Genomic DNA, 13,658 nt, shown 5'->3' with positions numbered 1-13,658 from the left:
CTGACAGATATTTGTAGGGCTGCGGGCTGGGCGACCCCCAATACGTTCGCTAGATTCTATAGCCTCCGTGTGGAGCCGGTATCCTCCTGTGTTCTCACCTCAAACGGGTAGTGGCGCCGAGAGGCCCCGGTTAGTGTCGGCTTGCTCAAACTGCTCCAGAGTGTCCTACAGTAGACCCTGTTGAGATCCTCCGTCATCCTCTGCAGTGGACGTGGCGGAACGTCCGGCGCCGGGCCTTCATGATGAATTCGCAGGAACCGTGGAAGGCTGGGTTCCATATTGAGACCTAAGCGGTTCTCGTATGTGAATAGTCCACGGTATAGCCATAGAGCCCGTGTTTCCCTGGCAGACTTCTGCCTTTCCAAGAGGGTTACAATACACCTCCAGTTCTCCATATACACCTAAGCAGATGCTATGTGTATTTGCTTCCAAAAACTCCTTTGGGAAGGATGGGGCTTCCGCAGCGTCCCTGTTCCAAGTGGAGCGGGTACGTTTTCCCAGTGTTATCCAATCTCACTCAGTAAGGTAGTGCTTTGAAAAATGGTGAGTGGAACTACTTGTCCCGAGCCCGGGCTGGGCGACCCCCCACACGTTCGCTAGATTCTATAGCCTACGTGTGGCGCTGGTATCCTTGTGTGTTCTCACCTCAAACAGGTAGTGGCGCCGAGAGGCCCCGGTTAGTGTCGGCTTGCTCAAACTGCTCCAGAGTGTCCTACAGTAGACCCTGTTGAGATCCTCCGTCATCCTCTGCAGTGGACGTGGCGGAACGTCCGGCGCCGGGCCTTCATGATGAATTCGCAGGAACCGTGGAAGGCTGGGTTCCATATTGAGACCTAAGCGGTTCTCGTATGTGAATAGTCCACGGTATAGCCATAGAGCCCGTGTTTCCCTGGCAGACTTCTGCCTTTCCAAGAGGGTTACAATACACCTCCAGTTCTCCATATACACCTAAGCAGATGCTATGTGTATTTGCTTCCAAAAACTCCTTTGGGAAGGATGGGGCTTCCGCAGCGTCCCTGTTCCAAGTGGAGCGGGTACGTTTTCCCAGTGTTATCCAATCTCACTCAGTAAGGTAGTGCTTTGAAAAATGGTGAGTGGAACTACTTGTCCCGAGCCCTGGCCTACACCAGATAGGGGCGCAGGCGGCTCGCACAGGGCACTGGAAGGGGCAGCACCATGGCGCTTTGGTAGGGATCCCAATTCGTCGGTTACCGACATGACTCAGAGTGACCAACTGAAAGGGAACATCTCGGTTACATATGGTAACCCTCGTTCCCTGAAGGAGGGAACAAAGACGTCACGTCGCCACGGTTGCTGTACCACCGCGGAGCGGCCGGGTCTCCAGCTCAGCTCCTCAGCGAAAACCTGGCATGCATTGCACCTGCTGCCTTACTATACTCACGCTGTGATCAGTGGCAGCTGGATGCAATAATTGCATGCCAATGTGCATTGGCTCCTTTAGTTTACACACAAAGTAGATTGGTCTATCGAAGCGATATCCCAATTCGCCGGTCACCGACGTGACGTCTCCGTTCCCTCCTTCAGGGAACAAGGGTTACCATACATAACCGAGACGTTTCCTCTGTTAGTCCAAGCTACTCTTCCTTCAGGCACAATCTGTTAAATCTGGCCCTTAGTATCAAGACCAAATACAAAGATAAGTTTAGTAAAGAAAACTACAACCTTGATAATCTGTTCCAAAACGATCTCCTACATCAGAGAATAGGGTTAGAATTGCTATTAGATAATGAAAGTCTTTAACATGAATTAATGAGTGAAATCTGATGAAATAATATCATACACTGTAAAAAAAAATCTGTAGTTCTTACAAAATAATTTTGGCAGCTGTGGCTGCCAGAATAATTTTGTAGAAAATACAGAAAAACTGTAAACACATTTAAGGCCAAAAACTGTAAATTTTACAGTATAAAACAAATTTACAAACAAGAAAATTTGAATGTAAACAAGTAAATTCAACAACGCACACTGCTATTAAAATCTTTTTTGAACCTTTAACATATTGACAACTACCATAATAAACGGAGGTGGTAAAAGAGAAAGCCACATGAAGAATCAAAGCGCATCACAAGTAGCTTCGCCACAAGCAGAAGTATATATGAATATATAGAAGGTGAACAGAGTCATTCATGCAAACACAAAACACCATCATGGTAATCATGATACTTAAATAATGCAATACATTTTCATTAAACAACAGAAGATGTAACATAAAGCCCAAATGTACATAACTGATAACAAAAACTACTGAAAAACATGATTTAAACAAAATACTTTCAAATGTGGAGTGTCAAGCAGGGAATATCAGTTTATAGTTTTTGACAGTAAATTATACATGGATTTGTTATTTTTTACTTCTAAAAACTGTACAATTAACAGCATTTTACTGTAAAATTACATGAAATGTCTGGTTAGATATTTTACAGTTTTTCCCTGTATATTGTAACAGAAGAGGGCTGACGCAACAGGTTAGTATATATCAAATAGGTTTATTGGGTCACAGAGTACTGGGGTAGGGTTCAGAGGATGTGATAGTGAGGGAATAGTTCGAAGGATATGATGAGCGGGGTAAACCGGGTCTTTGGCTGTACAGGAGCTGGAAGGCAGGCAGGAGGAGCACACACCTCAGCGATCCGGGAACTAGATGGAACAGGAGACACTTGGAGACACTAGGAGGAACACAGGCGGTAAGTAATGCAGGAAGTATTCAAATGGAAGTAGTAGCAAAGTCATTGAGTCCTCTACATGTATACGAGACCGGACAGTGAGGGTGTCTGAGGTGTGTGCTTTTATGCAGGCTGGTAATGAGGTGCTTGATTGGTGACAGGTGCAGGTGCTCAGAACTCAGGTGAGAGGGATCGTTGTGATTGGGTGGTGGTGGAGCCTGGCCGATCTGTTACATATATAGTATGGGAACTTACTGTTAAGCTATTAAGTTTTTTTTTTTACAGTGTACATACCTCTGTTCAGACTGTGTATGTGACCCTTGCATATCATGACGAGGCTGTCAGAATGTAAAACTGAAATATTGTCAGTGTTGACTGACAAAAACAGATAAGCATTAGTAAAATCATTGCAAGTAAATTCAACTGAACATTGTTTCATCAAAGTTTCATGATTTTATGCCAAAACTTTTTGAAACTTTTAAGTTAAAAAGCAAATTTTAAGATTTCTTGACCAGTTAGTGGTGCTCTGTCCATACTATTCCAGTACTCACGTTATGAAGACAACATTCAGAAAAATTTGTTTCAATACCTTAAAGCATTTCTAAGATACAATCTCACTTTCTGTTTGGCATACAGTTTGAGATACAGACCTCAAAAGTTGATACAAAAATTCTTAAGGGTGAGAATAAGCCATACAAAGTTATCTGTGCCGTTTCCTGCATATTAAAGGAGGATGAACACAAGTGAGAGAACTATGGCATACAGCCCGACAGCCTAGAATTTAAGCCTTTGCCCTCCTATTATAATATTTTAATGAGATAAATAGTCATATTTTAAATGGTTTCTATTTGAGCAGTCATATTAAAACACAGACAAATGCACAAGCCAATCTCATTAACATCAGTCTATACTTACTTCTAATACTGAGGAAGGAAGTGTTGTTCTGTGTTTTACCGCCCCAAAATTTGGCAGACAAATTTCACCTTTCTCTTCATATCCAGTTGGAATAAAGGTCACAGCAGACACCGTTTCCCAGACGCCTCCACCCATGTGATTGTGGCTGATAGTTTCTCGGGCTGTTTGGATGCTCCAGATGATTTAGGGAGGGTGAGAGGAGCATGTGTGGTTGACTGAACATTTGAAAGTGACGCGTGTCCCGGGCTCGATGTCTTAAGGGAGGGATGACATCACAGGTTTGTCAGGGGCTTTTTAACACAAAGACATTAAATTAGTTTTGGTATGAAGTACATTTTCAAAAGTATGTGAACCCAAGTAATTATAATGTTGTTATATTTTCTCACCCCGCATTATAATGAACACAATACACAGTTTTCGAGCAGAAAGAGAAAATGAGAGATACAGCTTCAACAACAGCTGTAGCTCTCATTTTCTCTTTCTGCTCGAAAACAGAATGGTCTATTGTCATGAGTTTGGACATCATCCATCTCCACAGTGCAGTTCTGCTCATCTGGGTTTCCAAGGAGCCTTGTCCGGCCTTTGAAGTTGTCCAAGACATCGACTGGTTGGTGTGGAACATGTAGCCACCTTTTCTGGTGACCCAAAGAACCCGAAGTCGAGTGACATATTCCTCATCTGTCTTGAAACTGCATGGTATTATCACACATGATTGGGTATCACGTCTGCCACGTATTGGAAATGGGCTAAAATAATATATAATGAACCATTATTGCAGAACTTAACATTTCATTGCCAAAAAGCCTATGAGTGCAGTGCAATAATACAAATATGAGAGCAGCTACAGAAGGGAAAACACATACTTTCATTCAGGATTTGATCCACTGGGTTTTGATATTCTGTAACAGAATTGGTAGAAAACACACAAATTATATTTTGCATAACTTGCCATTCACATAATTGCGTAAATCATAAGTTAATAACATGCATGAAACATCAACCACAATTTAGTATGAAGACATTACAACAACGCATAATTTGAATGATGAATATTCACCAAAGAGAGATTTTCAAATTAGTTACAAGGTTTACAAAAAACAAGGATAAAATACCACTGTAATAACTAGACGTAGAGAGATCAAATTACATACATGATGCTCACAACAAGTTACTTACCTTGAGTACACGCAAAACAACATAAGTTTCAATGTTTCCTCCGGAGAATTTTGCAGTGCATATCAGTCTCTTCCCATGGTCTTCTTTTGCACCCAGAAAGGTAATGTTGAAAAATGCAATCCGAAACTGATCTAAATCAGAATGCTTTTTGTTCCATGCTGAGACCTGCATGTTCTCATAGTTCCATGTGATGGTTGGATCCTCATTCTGGCAGGAATGGTAGATGCTACAAATGAAGTTACATACTACAATGATGGTATCACCTGTCCTTTCACCTCCATAAACACTGATGCTGGGCTGTTGTGGAGCCGCTTTAATTGACAGAAACATTAGAATTAGTACATTATAAAGTTTTAAAAATGTACACTGGCCCCAAAAATGATTTGGACAAAGCTTATTTGAGCCATTTTTTTAAATTATTTTTAACCATACCACTTGTTTTAATATATAATGCAAAGACGTGTATAAAATATTTTTTATGATATACAATTTTTAAATGATATTTAAACAAATACATTGATTAGAAATAAGTCAATTTGCGTGTATTTATTGCATCTATTGTTACTGGCCACACAATATTTCAGGGTCAATCCTTGTGTATAATTTCTCTCCATTGTGAGATGATTCCAAGTTTTTGATCAGCAGACTGCAATCCCAATCTGATTCTCCATATAAATCAGTTTTTCCTCTGAACTTCCCATTGACATTGTTTGGATGCAAAGGATCGTAAACTAAAGGTAAACTTTTAGAGTCCCACTGATACCACACAACCCAACGTGGGTTTTTGTGTGGGTTTGATTTATAGTTGAAAGAACATGGAATGACCAGAGAGGAACCTTTGAGGCCGTGAATGTCTTTTGGCATTCTCACTTCCCATCCCAAAGCATAATAGAGCAAAACACCTGTGGGACAAAAGTTTGAGAACATTTAATGGCTGAGTGATAGAAAAAAGGCTTTATATTTTCTGCTTTTAATCACAGAACTAATTGAAAATCTATATTAAACATCAAGGTTTTAGCTTGCATAAACATACTATTATGCAAAAGAATTGCTGTTTTGAAAGTAAAATAATGTGTTTTGTCAACCACAGCATTACAGACATTACAACAAGACACATTTTAATGGCAAATATTTTTAGAAAGTAAATCAATAGGAGTTTTCAAATTTCTTTAAGTATAAAGTATAAACTAAACAGGATACCTAATGAGACAAAGAGAGATCGCACACATCAAACATGATGCTAACAAATTACCCATGTTGTACATGTAAAATAACAAAAGTTGTAATGTCTCCTTCAGAAAACGTTGCAGTGCAAAATATCTGAGAAGTGAAGTACTCTGGTGACTGTCGAATTCCTTGGCTTATCTGAGGTAAATATCTAATCTTCGTACCAACCATTTTCCAGCTAAGCCCTGCAAGCATCTTATCTGCAATTTAGAATTGATGCACAATCTTGAACACAGTAAAATTACCACGAGGCAGTACTGGGGAAGACAGTACAAGCCTTCATAAATAAAGACCTGACCTTAGAAAAGCTACCACGTTTCTAGATTTTAATGATGTTTACCCTTATCAAGAGAATCTATGTGTAACAGATCGGCCAGGCTCCACCACCACCCAATCACAACAATCCCTCTCACCTGAGTTCTGAGCACCTGCACCTGTCACCAATCAAGCACCTCATTACCAGCCTGCATAAAAGCACACACCTCAGACACCCTCACTGTCCGGTCTCGTATACATGTAGAGGACTCAATGGCTTTGCTACTACTGCCATTTGAATACTTCCTGCATTACTTACCGCCTGTGTTCCTCCAAGTGTCTCCTGTTCCTCCAAGTGTCTCCTGTTCCTCCAAATGTCTCCTGTTCCTCCAAATGTCTCCTGTTCCTCCAAGTGTCTCCTGTTCCTCCAAGTGTCTCCTGTTCCTCCTAGTTCCCGGATTGCTGAGGTGTGTGCTCCTCCTGCCTGCATTCCAGCTCCTGTACAGCCAAAGACCCGGATTACCCCGCTCATCATATATTTCGAACTATTCCCTCACCATCACATCCTCTGAACCCTATCCCAGTACTCTCTGTGACCAAATAAACCTATTTGATTTATACTAACCTGTTGCGTCAGACCTGTTCCATTACACTATGAAGAAAAAGAGTGGGAAAGCTGATGCTATACCTTGTAAAAGCAATTTAAGTAGCAGAGGTCCCATCGCATTCCTGGATTTGCCCTTAAGTAAAACAACAACATTGTTTTACATGTACAAATACAAAGGAAAGAAAAATCTGTTCGATAGACTATAACAAATTCCACCCAAGGCTAAATAGTTTTTTTTCAGTTATTTTTATGCTACAAGTGGAGCCACCAAATCAAGACAAATTTGGCTCAAATTTATGGAAACCTTAGGTTCTGTTAAATAAAAAGTAATATGTATTTTCATTCTTCCCTTCTTAATGAAGTCTCATTAGTAAACAAACGGATTGGATAGAAAAGGTCAATGCATGCGCTGCAAAATGTGAGAGACCGTGAAAGACAAAAACACTGCACAGTTATGTGAGAAAGATCCTATAAGAGGCGCCGTGAAGTCTCTTTACTATGACCCAATCATGGTAGAGAGTAATAGAGAGAAAGGAATATCTTTTTCCTTCCAAATAAGGCTGTCATGTGCACACCTAGTCTTGCAATGTGAACAAATTGTATGCAGTCTATGCCAATTAAGGCAGAGTGCTGTATAGTCCACCCCCTACAAATACCCATTAAAACGGTCATTTTTTTCAAGCTTTGTTTTGAAATGACTTGAATAGTACAGTGTATGCTGCTCGATAAAACTAGACAAACCCTTTAGATGCAAATAAAGAATAATAAATAAAAATAAATAATAATACTTTGGTTAAATATGTTTAGGGAATGCACAGTACAATTTACTTGCCAAACTTTGAAAATTGTTTAATTGATTTCTTGAGGTGTTAAAAGTACCCTGAATCATCAAATTCCTCCAGAATACATTTTGATCCTTTTTAGCTGTGTTTAGAAAGTTTTGATGTCTGTCTGTGGTGTTGCTTTAAGAGGTAACAGATAAAAATGTTTTGGTTTTGATCAAGACAGTTGTGAACATACAAATGATAGATTGGTGGTTATTTTACAGTTATTTTTTGTAAACCATTTAAGCAGGTAAAATCTTTGACTCAGAAATGTCTAGAATTCAAGATAGGTATACATGATAAAATATATGACAATTATATTCTGAAACCACCTGTCCAAATGGGAATAAGCAGTAACGAGAAATCCAGATGCCAAACAGTAACAGGGAACATTTTGCATCATGCTGTATTAAACCTTTAGTGTGCAAAAGGCGATAAAGATACTGATGGTGCGCTGTCGCTTTGACTCTGTTGGAGACTTTGATTATGAAAGACGCGCATCACGTAGCGATAAACCACACACATCCACAAAACCTGTACTCATATGCCCTGCATATCTCTACAATCATACAATCAAGCTCCTGTCCATTGATAATCATCCAGTCTGTCAGACTGAACAGAGCTAAGATTATTCATCTCATCTGAGCACCAGAAAGCGGCCCGTTGACTGATCACAATACCCAAACCTCTCTTACTGTAACCATGCTCATCTTTCAGTATCCTGACATCCAACCACTAACTGAAGTGTATGTAAAAGCTGTCTTCCCTCACTACTGTTGATTATCATACTTTATGATCATTAAAGCTGTTGAAACTGATACTCTCCTCTGTGTGTTCTGACCGACATACCTGGTTCACTACGATACCTTACTAGCCCTAATAATTCAGGTAGCTCTTCGCTACATAAAGTGGTCCTACGAGCCGTATCGTAGCTGTGCTGGGAGCATGCAGCAGAGTGCTGGAGTATCAGAGGCCCTGTCCACCCGGCCTAAGCGTCTAATCAGACCGCCCTCCTATTTGCAAGACTATGAGGTCAGTGCAATGCATTTCCAGAGACAGGGTTCAGTGGCACCTCTGACGCCACGAGAAGGTCGCAGCTTACAGCCTCATGTGACGGGGAGTGAGCATTACCAGCCTCCTGATGATGACTCTCTGAGCTTCGAGGAGAGCTTCTTCGACACATCCAGACAGTCTTAGACCCCTATGCCTCACAGAGCGGAGGGAGTCACACAGAGCAGGTTGCTGAGGTATGCAGTATGATTCTGTTTCACATCATGATACTAGAGAAGGTTTGGGTGAATTGACAGCCTCAGCCAGAATGCCATTAGCAGTACAGCAAGATCAGTCCACAAGGCAATGGCCCATGCCACCCCTTCCAATATTGGATGACTTTCAGGCTTCAGAGGCAGAGGAGCCTGATGAAGAGTTACCTCCTCCGCCGTGGCCTTCGACAGATTACCCTCCGATGTTTGCAGTTGGTGAAGAAACGCGAGCGATCAGTGTCTTGGATCGGATGATGAGCGAGTTGCAGCTCATGAGAGATAGTGTAGCCTCTAATATCCTGACCCTCACTCATTCACACTCCACCCCGAGAGGAGTAGGCCCTTCTCAGCCTAGAGGAGGTTTTGATCAGTACAACGCCAGGTTTTATACTCCGAAGCCTGCGCTTTATTCTATATTTTCACGTCCGCCACCTGTGTATAACTCAGATGTGGGCTCCGTACAGAAGAGTGCAGTCAGACCTGGCATGAATCAATCATACCTTACTCGAAGTAGACAGTTCTCACCTGGGTCAGTGACGGTGCGAGGGACCAGAGCGAGTCTTCACAGAAATACAGCATCACTTCTGGATCCTCCGAGGTAGAGAGGCGATTAAGAGGGTTCAACATCAATGTCAAGAGTGCAGGAGATAGAAATCCAAGCCCTCAATCCCGAAGATGGCTGATTTACCAGTAGCCCGTCTTCGGTTATACAAGCCGGCGTTCTACTCGACTGGAGTAGATTGTTTTGGACCATTCCAAGTCAAGCTAAGGAGGCGTTCAGAAAAGAGATGGGGTATCATTTATAAGTGCCTCACCACCCGAGCTGTGCACTTGGACCTCATACACGGGATGGATGCCGACTCCTTTCTGATGAGTCTCGGAAGATTCATTGCCCGCCGAGAGACCCCGGCGAAGCTCTACTCAGATCAGGGTATTTTAGAGGAGGTGAGAAGGAGCTCAGTGAATGCTTCCGCAGTATGTCCTCAGATCTCCGACAACTTCTTGCCAAACAGAAGACTGATTTCTGATTCAATCCTCCTGCCACACCTCATTTTGGGGGTACGTGGGAGCGGGAAATCAAGTCTGTTAAGACAGCTTTGTATACGGTCATAGGAGTTCAGCCAATCTCTGAAGAGGTACTGCACACTTCTTTTTGAAGTTGAGGCTATCTTAAATTCAAAGCCGCTGGGTTACACCTCATCTGATGTTGTTGACTTGGATGCCATAACCCCAAATATCCTCCTCATGGGGCGGCCTGATGGGGCATTGCCTCAAGTAGTGTATCCTAGTAGTGAGGGACTGAGCAAACGGAGATGGCGAGATTGCCAAGTTATAGCGGATCACTTCTGGGCCAGGTTCATTCGGTCACGTGAGGTCTGCAGATGTCCAAGTCAAGGATAAGGTCTATATCAGGCCTGTTGCCCGGATTATTACTCTTCCGGCAATCCCTGAATCTGAGGAGGATGAGTGATGCACTCCAATGGCCACTGATTCAACTTAACCTTTTACAGGGACAAATTGCTCGCAATTTGGGGGCGGCTGTGCAAAAGGCGATAAAAGATACTGATGGTGCGCTGTCGCATTGATGCTGTTGGAGACTTTGATTATGAAAGACGCGCATCACGTAGCGATAAACCACACACATCCACAAAACCTGTACTCATATGCCCTGCATATCTCTACAATCATAAAATCAAGCTCCTGTCCGTTGATAATCATCCAGTCTGTCAGACTGAACAGAGCTAAGATTATTCATCTCATCTGAGCACCAGAAAGCGGCCCGTTGACTGATCACAATACCCAAACCTCTCTTACTGTAACCATGCTCATCTTTCAGTATCCTGACATCCAACCACTAACTGAAGTGTATGTAAAAGCTGTCTTTCTCATTACTGTTGATTATCATACTTTATGATCATTAAAGCTGTTGAAACTGATACTCCCCTCTGTGTGTCCTGACCGACACACCTGGTTCACTACGATACCTTACTAGCCCTAATATTTCAGGTAGCTCTTCGCTACATTTAGGCTACATTGTACAAATCAAATGTAATGATGTTTTTTTTAATTACATTGTGTATTTTTGGTCCAAAAATTAACTAAAATAAACACACCAAAACATTTCTAAAGTGGGGTAATGGGGTGCTGTGGGGCCCGCAAGTTATTTACCAAAAATGAAAATAAACAAAAATACAGTATTAAAGGGGTCATGAACTGCATTTTTAAACTTATTTTATAATGTTCTCAAAAGTCCACTTATAATGTTATCAAGATTTTTTTTACATAAAAAAACATCATTTAGAAGTAATAGGCTATTTTCTATCTTGTTTTTGACTGTCTCTGCAGAACAGTTTGTTTTAATAGGCTCGAGACTCAGAAGTAAACACCCACTTCTATGATTGGCTAACAGTTTTGCATATTACATTAATAGATGGACGCTGTTGTGATATAGGCCTACTCTGAAAACAACACAGGTCATGTTTTTTAAAAACATAATACTCAATATATCAAACGATCTGGAACAGACAATGCAATAGTGGTAAAAACACATTTACTCACACTTGTGTTGCGACATCACATTGCTGTTGGATCCAGATGCTTTAATTGGGTGCACACGCCTGGCCCGAAGTTAACTTCCGGTCTGTGTTTGTTTATCGGTCTGGCTAGTGGTGCCAACTACAAACGCAGTTAAAGTGATGAGTAGACTTAAGTTGGGCTCAGGTTGTTGTGCTGTGGGATGTGTTTCCCATACATTTATTTAGTTGTGGTGACCAACCACAATATCAAAACTGACCGCCACAAATAGATTTTACAAAAGGCTTTGACTTTGTTGAATAAACATGAGCACTACACGTTTCAAAATCGAAACATGGTACGAGTGTCTTAATATCACTGTACACTGTAAAAAAAAAAGTGTGACATTTACGGTAAAATACCGGCAGCTGTGGTTGCCAGAACTTCACTGTAAAAATTATGGTAGCAACATTTTAGGTTTTACAGACTTAACCTAAATTCACAATAAAATACAGTATTTCATTAACTGATGTAATGTTAATCAACCAACACATTTAAGTACTAAAATCTGTTTTGAACCATTGTAATGTACTGATAACCACCAAAAACTGGTGGTTATGAGAAAGTCACATGATGAACTAAAGCTCATCACAAACAGCTTGTCTATGAGCTGAGGACAATACTTACATATAGAAGTTGCACAGTGTCATTCACACCAACACTAAACCCCATCATGGTGACACACGATACTGAAATAATGCAATAAACATTAATTTAACAACATTAGATGTAAGATTAAACCCTAGTGTACACAACTGATAAGAAAAAACTAAAAAGAAACTTAAATCCTCAAATATGAAGTGTCATGCAGGGGAATTCTGGGAGTGTCAATTTACGCTTTTTCACTCTAAATTATACAATGACTTTTTCTTTTTCACTTCCAAAAACCGTATTTTTAACAGTATTTTACTGTAGAATCACATTAAATGTAATTACATTTATTCACCGAATATAGTATGGAAACTTACTGTTAACCAGTTAACAGGTTTTTACTGTAGCATTTTTACAGGGGGGAAGTCGTGGGTGGGGGAAGTGAATGTACAGAATGTATATCTCTCCCACCTTCAATACCACGACTGAGGTAACCTTGAGCAAGGCACCGAACCCCCAACTGCTCCCCGGGCGCCGCAGCATAAAAATGGCTGCCCACTGCTCCGGGTGTGTGTTCACTGCTGTGTGTGTGCACTTTGGATGGGATAAATGCAGAGCACTAATTCCTAGTATGGGTCACCATACTTGGCCACATGTCACTTCACTTCACAGTCTTTTACTGTTAAAATCACAATAATTGTTTACAGTGTATCTCTGAAGGAAATCGACTGTCTTTAAAAAAATGTCGATGTCATTTTAATTTCTTCATGCCTGTAATGCCTGATAAAGCAGCGATTGTGAGTCCAGCGCTGCTTTGTGTACAGCCGTTCTATTTCTGCTTCTCCAAAAGCACCTTCTGCTGGCAGAGAATGAATTTACATTTTCAATAAGCCCGTCTGATTTAGAATTGTTTTAACTGACTACAGGATGTTTTTAATAGTACATTGACTTGGTATATGTCAAAAGATCAAGGGAAATTTGATTTCTCAGTTCATGACCCCTTTAAATTTCAGCTTAAGTTCAGCTAAAAGTTTCACTGTTTCTAACATATTAAAAAGGTATGTTAGCACTATAACTATTATGTACATAATTTTCTTATAACTTGGCAATGTGAGCATCATAACAAAATATATAAACACAGTAATACTGTAGCCTACTATATGAATGTGTAGGCATTATAGGCCAGGCTTAAAATGCAACACTCAGTTATTCAATTTGTGACAGGATTGGCTGAAGACTCCCCTGATGTCAAGTCTACCGTTTTCATCTAAAATGTTGCATTTTCATCAGATATTTCCATATAAGTTGAGGTCTGCCGTGTTGGTGTAATCATCATCATAATTGTGACCCTTAATTAGGGTGACTATATGGGCCATTTTTTCGGGACGCGTCCTTGCCAGGATTTCTATATTGCCTAAAATATCCAGGTTTTGGCTGTTTGCACTGTGCAGATCGATCGTTGTATGACATTCACGAGAGCTATAGAGAGTAGAGCAGATGGCTCCTTATGCTTTCGAATCGCTCTCGCGGTACTTTGGTGTCA

At 41.0% G+C, this 13,658-nt stretch overlaps 2 pseudogenes; one reads left to right on the top strand and one right to left on the bottom strand.

Annotated features, from left to right (window-relative positions):
• LOC107585774 (uncharacterized) overlaps nucleotides 1-5,105 on the bottom strand; it is a 12,813-nt pseudogene extending 7,708 nt beyond the window's left edge.
• A 4,520-nt stretch (nucleotides 5,106-9,625) lies between these two features.
• LOC107585773 (B-cell receptor CD22-like) overlaps nucleotides 9,626-13,658 on the top strand; it is a 28,301-nt pseudogene continuing 24,268 nt past the window's right edge.

This window comes from Sinocyclocheilus grahami, unplaced genomic scaffold, assembly GCF_001515645.1.
Source record: "Sinocyclocheilus grahami isolate Dianchi unplaced genomic scaffold, SAMN03320097.WGS_v1.1 scaffold74.1, whole genome shotgun sequence".
Lineage (NCBI taxonomy): Eukaryota > Metazoa > Chordata > Actinopteri > Cypriniformes > Cyprinidae > Sinocyclocheilus > Sinocyclocheilus grahami.
Note: the sequence above shows the minus strand (reverse complement) of the source record. Positions and strands in the feature narration are given on the sequence as shown.